This window comes from Crocodylus siamensis, chromosome 3 (assembly GCF_052110815.1).
Source record: "Crocodylus siamensis isolate JL-2025a chromosome 3, ASM5211081v1, whole genome shotgun sequence".
NCBI classification, from domain to species: Eukaryota; Metazoa; Chordata; order Crocodylia; family Crocodylidae; genus Crocodylus; species Crocodylus siamensis.
In genome coordinates this window covers 237,533,929-237,542,467 of record NC_143397.1, presented here as the reverse complement: position 1 = coordinate 237,542,467, position 8,539 = coordinate 237,533,929, and positions in this window count along the sequence as shown.

The following is an 8,539-nucleotide window of genomic DNA, read 5'->3' as shown; positions in this document are numbered from 1 at the left end:
AGACTGGGGCTGGAGATAGTAAGGATGAGTAGAGAACTGTGTAGTAATATGCATATGTGTATGAAGAAGGAAGGGTAAGATAGAATGAGGAGCTTGTTATAGGAAATATTCAGAAAGACTAAGATCTTTCTGAAAGAAAGAGGAGCAACTGGGGATAAACTAGCACAAGGAGTTGGTGAGGGGATAGGAACAAGGCAGGATGAACACTGCAAATGGATGAGAATCAGCCAGTGGGAGATTTGGACTACAGTGTAGAGTCAGAAGGAGAGACTAGGGCTACTTGGACAATAAGACTGAGACTCAGACCAAGAACTGGAGGTGAAACCGGGGTGATAAATGTGGGATGGGAGAAATCCTAATTTATGGCTGCCTCAGTCATTTAGTTCAAATGGCAGAGATCCACATGATATAGTTGAAGGTTCCAACTAACTAATGTGAGTAGTGATATGATTCCAGGTGACAGAATTTCTCTTTGTCTTGTCTTTTTTTTTAAATTAAAAATGAAAACAACTATGCTAAAGGGATGGTTAGGTTCCAGAGCCAAATACTCAGCAGTTAAGAACTGCCAGAATCAAGATTGCCAGTGCATGTTGATTTCGTCTGAAATTACTTTGATCACATTGCCCTGCCTTATTCAGGGCTCAGAAATGATTTACAGCTGACTTTATAACTCCTGCCTTCTCCTCATGTTGCATTTTTTGGAAAGTGACTAGTAAATAAGGCAGGGAGGGAGAAGAAGGCCTGGTGATGGAGGGAGATGAATGCTACCCTGGAGAACTGGATTCTCTCTTGATCATACCTGCTGAGTCCTATGTGACACCAGGCAACATACCTTATCTGTAGTTTTTGTACAAGGCCATTAATTATTAGTTCCTGATTTTCCAGCTGCCAACTTGAGACAAAGGGTGTAATTTGCAAAAATGCCAAGTATTCACAACTGCAACTGAAGTCAACATGAGTTACACGTGAACATAATGAGCTCTATATAATACTAGCCACTTTGAAGTGAGGCTTTATATAAGCATCCCTCCGGCGGGCTTTAAACTAGGCTCGTCGGGGAAAGGGGAAGATGAGGGCGAAGGAAACATCAGACTGCCAGACCAAACAGCACCCACAACTACAGCCCAGCCCAGACTGACGAGCGAAGCAATCAAACAGGTAAGAGGGAGGGGCCAGGGTAATGTGGTGGGACGAAACGCATGATAGGGTGGTCAATGTCAAGGGCTATAGGCTGTACAGGAGGGACAGGATAGGAAAGAGAGGTGGGGACGTGGCGCTCTATATTAAGGAGGAATACACATCCTCGTTAATTAGCAAGGAGTAAGGGGAGGGGCACTCTGAACTGCTTTGGGTTAGAGTACAAGGCAGTTGAGGGGAAAGAGACTTAATGGTGGGCGTCTACTACAGACCTCCCAACCAGGGAGAAGAGCTTGACCAGGAATTCTTGGGTCAGCTCACAGAGGTAGTGAAGGCTAAGGATGTGGTAGTCATGGGGGACTTGAACTTCCCGGACATCTGCTGGGAAGAGCAGACAGCCAGGTCTGAACGCTCACGTAGGTTCTTGGCCAGGGTGCAGGACCTCCATCTAACCCAAGAGGTGCGCAGCCCCACCAGGGGAGATGTCTTGTTGGACCTAGTGCTGGCCACGGGTGATGACCTGGTGAGGGGGCTGCGGGTGCTCAACCATCTGGGCGACAGCGATCATCACCTGCTGGAATTCATCATCCAGCGCAAGGTGGCAAAGGCATGCAGTAAGGCAGCGGCCCTAGATTTTAGGAGGTCAGACTTCAACGAGCTAAGGAGGATAGTTGGGAAGCACTGAGGTCCCAGAGGAGAGGGGAGCCAGGTGTCCAAGGAGAGTGGTCGCTCCTTAAGGGGACGATCCTCCAAGCCCAAAGGAAGGTAATCCCAATGAGGATCAAAGGGAGCAGGAGAGCACACAAGCCTCCATGGCTCACCAAAAGCATCCGGGAATGTCTCCTTGCTAAAAAGGAGGCTTACACCCAATGGAAGGAAGGGGTCATCACCAGGGAGGGCTATTCTGTAGTTGCTCAGGGATGTAGGGGGGCAGTTAGGAAGGCCAAGGCAGAGATGGAACTGGGACTAGCTTCCCAGAATAAAGACAATAAGATGTCCTTTTTTAAATACGTAGGGGGTAAAAAGAAGGTCCCGGGTAATGTGGGGCCCTTGCAGGACGCCATGGGAAACTTGGTCGTCACACCAGACGGCAAAGCTAACATGTTTAATGATTTCTTTGCCTCCGTCACCTAGGTAGGGAGCAGAACAGCCACCTCCCTGCTGGGCCTCCCTCAGACCCTGGGAGAGCCACACCTGGGCCACGGGTTAGCGAAGATTTAGTTAGGGAGCTTCTGGAGGGGTTGGACGTATTCAGGTCAGCCGGCCCGGATGATCTCCACCCTAGAGTTCTAAAGGAACTGGCCGAGGTCATTGCACAACTTTACGAGCACTCATGGTGCTCTGGTGAGGTACCGGAGGACTGGAAGAGGGCCAACATGGTCCCCATCTTCAAAAAAGGCAGGAAGGAGGACCCGGGAAACTATAGGCCAGTTAGTCTCACCTCAATCTTAGGCAAGCTCTTTGAGAAAATTATGCTGGCACACATCCATGAGAGGCCAGCAGGGGACTGCATGCTTAGGGGCAACCAACACGGCTTTATCAGTGGCAGGTCCTGTCAGACCAACCTGGTGGCCTTTTACGATCAGATCACCAGATTGTTAGACGCAGGGGTAGCAGTGGATATAATCTTCCTGGACTTCCAGAAGGCTTTTGACACTGTCTCTCACCCTGTTCTCATTAAGAAACTGGGGGGCTGTGGTGTAGACACCCACACAGTCAACTGGGTCACCAACTAGCTGGTGTGCCGCACCCAGAGGGTGGTAGTGGATGGGTCCTTCTCAACCTGGAAGGACGCGGGCAGTGGGGTCCCCCAGGGCTCCGTCCTTGGGCCTGCACTGTTCAACATCTTCATCAGCGATTTGGATGAGGGAGTAAAAAGCACCCTGTCCAAATTTGCTGATGACACTAAGATGTGGGGGGACGTGGGCACACTGGAAGGATGCAACAGGCTACAATCAGACCTAGACAGGTTACAGGGGTGGGCAGATGAGAATAGGATGGGCTTCAACACAGACAAGTGCAAGGTGATGCACCTCGGGAGGAACAACCAGCACCATACCTACAGGTTAGGGAACTCCCCTCTTGTCAGCATGGAGGCGGAAAGGGATCTGGGGGTCATCATTGACTCTAAGATGAACATGGGCTGGCAGTGTGGAGAGGCAGTAAGGAAGGCCAACCGCACCTTGTCATGCATCCACAGATGCATCTTGAGCAGGTCCAAAGAGGTGATCCCCCCCCTCTATGCGGCACTGGTCAGGCCACAGCTGGAGTATTGCGTCCAGTCCTGGGCACCGCACTTCAAGAGGGATGTCAACAGCATGGAGAGGGTCCAGAGGAGGGCCACTCGTATGATCAGGGGACAACAGGGCAGGCCCTATGAGGACAGGCTGCAGGACCTGAACCTGTTCAGCCTCCAAAGAGAAGGCTGAGGGGGATCTTGTGGCCTGTTATAAACTAGTCAGAGGGGATAAGCAGGCATTGGGGAAGTCACTGTTCCCCCAAGCACCGCCAGGAGTGACCAGGAATAACGGTCACAAGCTGGCAGAGAGTAGGTTTAGGTTAGATATCAGGAGGCGCTACTTCACTGTCAGGGTGGCTAGGGTCTGGAACCAGCTTCCAAGAGAAGTGGTGCAGGCTCCTACCCTGGGGGTGTTTAAGAGGAAGTTAGATGCACATCTTGCTGGGGTCATTTGACCCCAGTATTCTTTCCTGCCATGGCAGGCGGTCGGACTAGATGATCTTCTCAGGTCCCTTCCAACCCTAGAAACTATGAAACTATAAAAAAGCCAAGGGGTAAAAATAATTAGTCTCTAAATTTCTCAGATTGGGCATCCAAAATGAATGAACAGTTATGACCTTAATTTCTCTGGGTCTCAGCTCCCTATCTGTAAAATAAGCATAATATCACGTAGTCAAATAGTAGGGTGTGAAGATAGTTAATAAATAATAATGACGGCTATAGATAAGCCATTGGGCTATTTATAATTGTCTTCTTGGACAGAATTGTGTGCATGAAATAAGGCGCAGGCTTCCCATTAAACAAGGAAGATGAAACAGAAAGTTGAATAGCTCTGGGGGGAACCCACTCCATCCAAATGAATGGGGCAGGGATCCAGTGGGGAGAAAATAATGGGCAGTCTTCCCATGAAAATCATGTTAATCCATATGTATATCCATATGCATTAAGACTGAAGAGGCAGCCTTAATGTTGGCATTTCCTAACTTTTGAGTATGTGCCCTTATAGGTGTTTTTGGATAGAATATCTATACCAGATCAAATTGAAAGAGGCATAGTGACTTTTGCTTAATGCATTGCATACCACTTTAATTATAGTTAAAGTACCTTTATTAGTGACATACTAAGTTTTCTCAATCCAGGTTTCCCATGTTATAAGAACTATAGGCCATATTGCAGCTGGACTCTTAAACTACTCAGAATCAAACAACTGCAGCTCCACAATGGCTTTCATAGCTAGCAGCTGGTTTCTGTTTCTTCAGACTGGTAGGTATGTGTTTTTTTCCTCTCACTCTCCCTATTTTTTTAATGGATGAGGGGAGAGCAGAGTTTTATGTCTTACATAAAGTTTGTAGTTTTATCTCTGTGTAGCTGTCAGATATCTCACTGAGGGTAGCTGGCTTGTCTGGAAGTGTTGACTTCATGGTAAGCATGGTATGCATGCCTCGTATGCTCAAGGCAGTTCAATATATTGTTTAGACTTTACTTTGTAGTAGACTGAAACGTCTTTGCTGTGATATGTAACAATGCTCAAATTGAGGTCAAGCAACCAGGACTAACCTAAACAGAAATTTTATGCTAACTAAGAACTCATGGACAAGTTTGTTGTGAACTATCTTCTTTTGTCAGGAGTCTTTCCAAGTTAGGGCAGAAGCATTCGTAATGTAGGAAACTGACAATCAAAAGGTGGTAGTCAGTGTTAGTTGTTCTGAAGCGTTTGCTATTTTTTGTAATACACTAGCTTGGGACTATATCAATCTAAAAATTAACTGAAGGCTTAAAATAAGACTTGTGTAAGCATGTCTAATATCCAAATGTAAGTAACGTGTATGCATTTTAGTTCTGTCAAGATGGAAGTGATACTTGCAGAAGCTTCTGACTGGGCAGCGGCATGTTTTGGATCAAATGTGGGTGATATATGTTTGACTTTTAACTCTGGAGAAGCAGCCGGTGCCTTGGGTTAGCACTTAGAAAACGACGATGGAAATCTTAGCCTTCTGTGAAGCGTTTGAGCGAAGTGGCTTACCTAGCGCCCCGCAGAAATTGTGTCAGAGCCAAATATATAATTCAGTCATTTCGGGTGGCATCTAATGACCTTAACCACAAGGCCATCTGTTTTTTTGTTACAGTGTCCTGTGTTCTTGCTCTTTTTCAGTTTTTATTCTAATGAGTGGTCTGGCACATAGTCTCCTTGTTTGCCACACAGTCCTGATTCACTGTCAAGAGTAATGCTTGTTCTGTGCAATGGATGAACTGAGGGTCCTGTGGAATGAAGTGTATGTTACCATGTAATTTAAGACTGTATCATGCAGCACCAATATTAATTACGCCCTTTTCTAACTTCTAAATTTTGTTTTTGCAGACATTATAACATTCTCCTAATCCAGCTGTCATGTGGCAGCAATCTTTAAGGTGAGGCTAGGCTATTCCCACACCCTTGTGATGGATTAGTGGCTTCCTTCTTGAGGCTGATTTGGCTAAGGATCAGGTAACTTCAAAGACAGATTTGCAGTAAAGAGTTTTAGAAAAGATCCCAAAAGACATTCATAGGGGCAAGTTGGTTCCTATTTCATTTTGTGGAGCATGAGAACTTGCTGGCACATGGCTTCCAGGGGGAGGAGTAGAAAGAAAGGCTTATAGGGAACTGGTAGGCTCCAAGCAGGAAGCCCCTGGATCAGGATAGGAAAGTCATATGGACCAACTCTTGGACAAATGATCTGCATACTAGAAACACAAGTAGAAAGTAGGGCTGTGCGAAACTTCAGCAGCCGTTTCATTTTGGAGGTGTTTCGGCTCATTTTGGTGTCTGAAACACCGAAGCTGAAATGAAATGGAAGACTCCGAAACATCTCTGAAATGACCCCATCTGAAGGTTTCAGAAAATTTTGGAGTTTCAGAGCTGGGCTTGCAGGGAAACAGAAACTATGAAGAGGGAGGGGGAAGAGCAGGGGAAGAACTGCTCTGATATTGACATCTGTAGCTGGCTGGTGTCTGCGATCTGTCCCTGAGGTCCCTTCCAATCCCAGTGCTCTGGGGGAGACCCCCCCAGGGGAGTCTGGCACAGCCCTGCAGCCCTTCTGGGGGGGCACAGACCCCTGGATCTGCATGCAGGATCACATCAGGCTGCTGCTGCCAGCTGGGGCCAGCACCCAAGTCTGCTCAGTGCAGCCCATGCCAAGCGCTGCAAAGAACCCAGTGCTGGTGCTGGCCCCAGCCAGCAGCGGCAGCCTGCTGTCATCCTGCATGCATATCCAGTGGCCTGCACCCCCTAAGAGGAGTCTGGCACAACCCCACAGCCCTCCCAGTGGGCGCGGGCCCGGGCCCCCAGATTTGCATGCAGGATGACAGCAGGCTCCCACTGGCGGCAAGTGGTATGAGTTTTGCTTTGAACACTTTGAGGTGCAGTTTCACAGAAAGCCCTGCACCTGTCCCCTTGAAACTTGGCAAGCTTCATGCCCTTAGAAGGGGCTACCATCCTTGCAATCTGAATCAGGCAAAAAATGACCAAGTTATAGGCATTTTAGTGATTCCTCATTATAGCCTATGGCCAAATCTCCAAAGAAGTGTTGAAACTCCAAAACAGATTTGGCCGAATCAAAACAGAACAGTGATCTGAAAAACCAAAATGAATCACTGTCCCTCTAAAATGACTGAATCCAAAACTGAATCAAAACATAATCATTTTGCACAGCCCTAAAAAGTCTCTATTTAGAAGATATTAGGTTAGGGAATGTACTTATACACAAGGTAGCATTAGAGTGAAGTTGTAGCCATGATGGTCCAGAAATCATGCAAAAGGCAAGGATTGTTTGGGTGGGGGGGGTGGTATCCTTTTTTAAACCAACTGTATAGTTGGGATAAAGTTAGACAAGTTTTTGAATGCAAAACATTCCAAATAGTATGTAGGAAGAATTTGAGGAATCGGGTAAATTAAAGTGTGTAATAAATCAGTGTTCAGTCCTTAATTTCTAGCATACAGTCAGCTTGTGAATTTTTGTTCCCAAGCTCACCTTTTAAAGGAGTCTTGGTAGGCTTTCCTTGAGCATGAGGACAGTGAGGTCAGAAAGCTCATGGCTGTTCTGTGAAAGATGTGTTCCTACTGACATACATGTTTTTCTGTCCTTCTGTGGCAGTGAGACACCCCCACAGGCTCCCAAAGGGGAAGGGGCAGTCCCCGCAGGCCCTAAGCTACATGAGCAGCCCCTCCCCCCATACATAGGGGAAACTCACCTCCAGGAGCTGGAGCTGGAGCTGGAGCTGGAGCTGGAGCTGGAGCCATGGCTGTTTAATCAGCTGTTCCCAGGGCGGGGAAAAGCTGAGCCAATTGGCCACTGCGGGAAGATTTAAAAGCCCCACTGGGACCAGGGGGTAAGAGAGAATGAGGGAGCACACTAGCGTGGAGTGCACCAAACACTCTGGGACTCCCGCAATAGGTAGGAGCAGTACAGCTGGCTCGGTGCCAGCATTCAGAGCAGGGGAGACAGTTGAGTCCCCTGTAGGAGGCTGGGAGGAAGGAGGCAATCCCACACCCCTCTCCTCTCCTCTCCAGCAGTCTACTTTTTTTGACAAAAAGAGCAAACCAGAAGTGCCCTGCCCAGAGGCGCTGAAGAGGGTGCCAGCCTACTTGAGCCCAGCTTGCCAGTCTCTGCAGTGGAAATGCTACCTGTTGAGGCAGCCAGACTGGTCCCAACAGGACCCATGCTGGCGCGGATTCCCCAAGGCAAAAAGGGGTTGACCAAGCACAATCAAACCACACAGGTGGTAACCATCCAGTTGGCGAGTGGACGGGGTGTAGGGGAGGCAAAGCCCCATGGAACATTGTGCCCGAACTGTGAGTACTATCGTCCCTGGGGTCCCCCAGGAAGAAGAACTCCACTGAACCCTCCCTTTATCTAATAACACCAAGTGGCAGACAAGTTGAAGGGAGGGGCCCAGCACCAGACAGATAGTACGTCACTCGGGATAGTCCCACTTAAGATGCCTTGCATCACACCTTTGTATTTTTTTTCCTGTGAGAGTTCGTTCTGGTACATAGTTTCTGTTTAGTTTCACCCACAAAGTTACCATTAAGGCATCTGGTACACTGAATGAACTATATCACATTTTGGGAAAGGTTTGTGTAGGATCCATAGATTCTGGTAGGGCAAGGGTAGGGGGTTGTTTGAA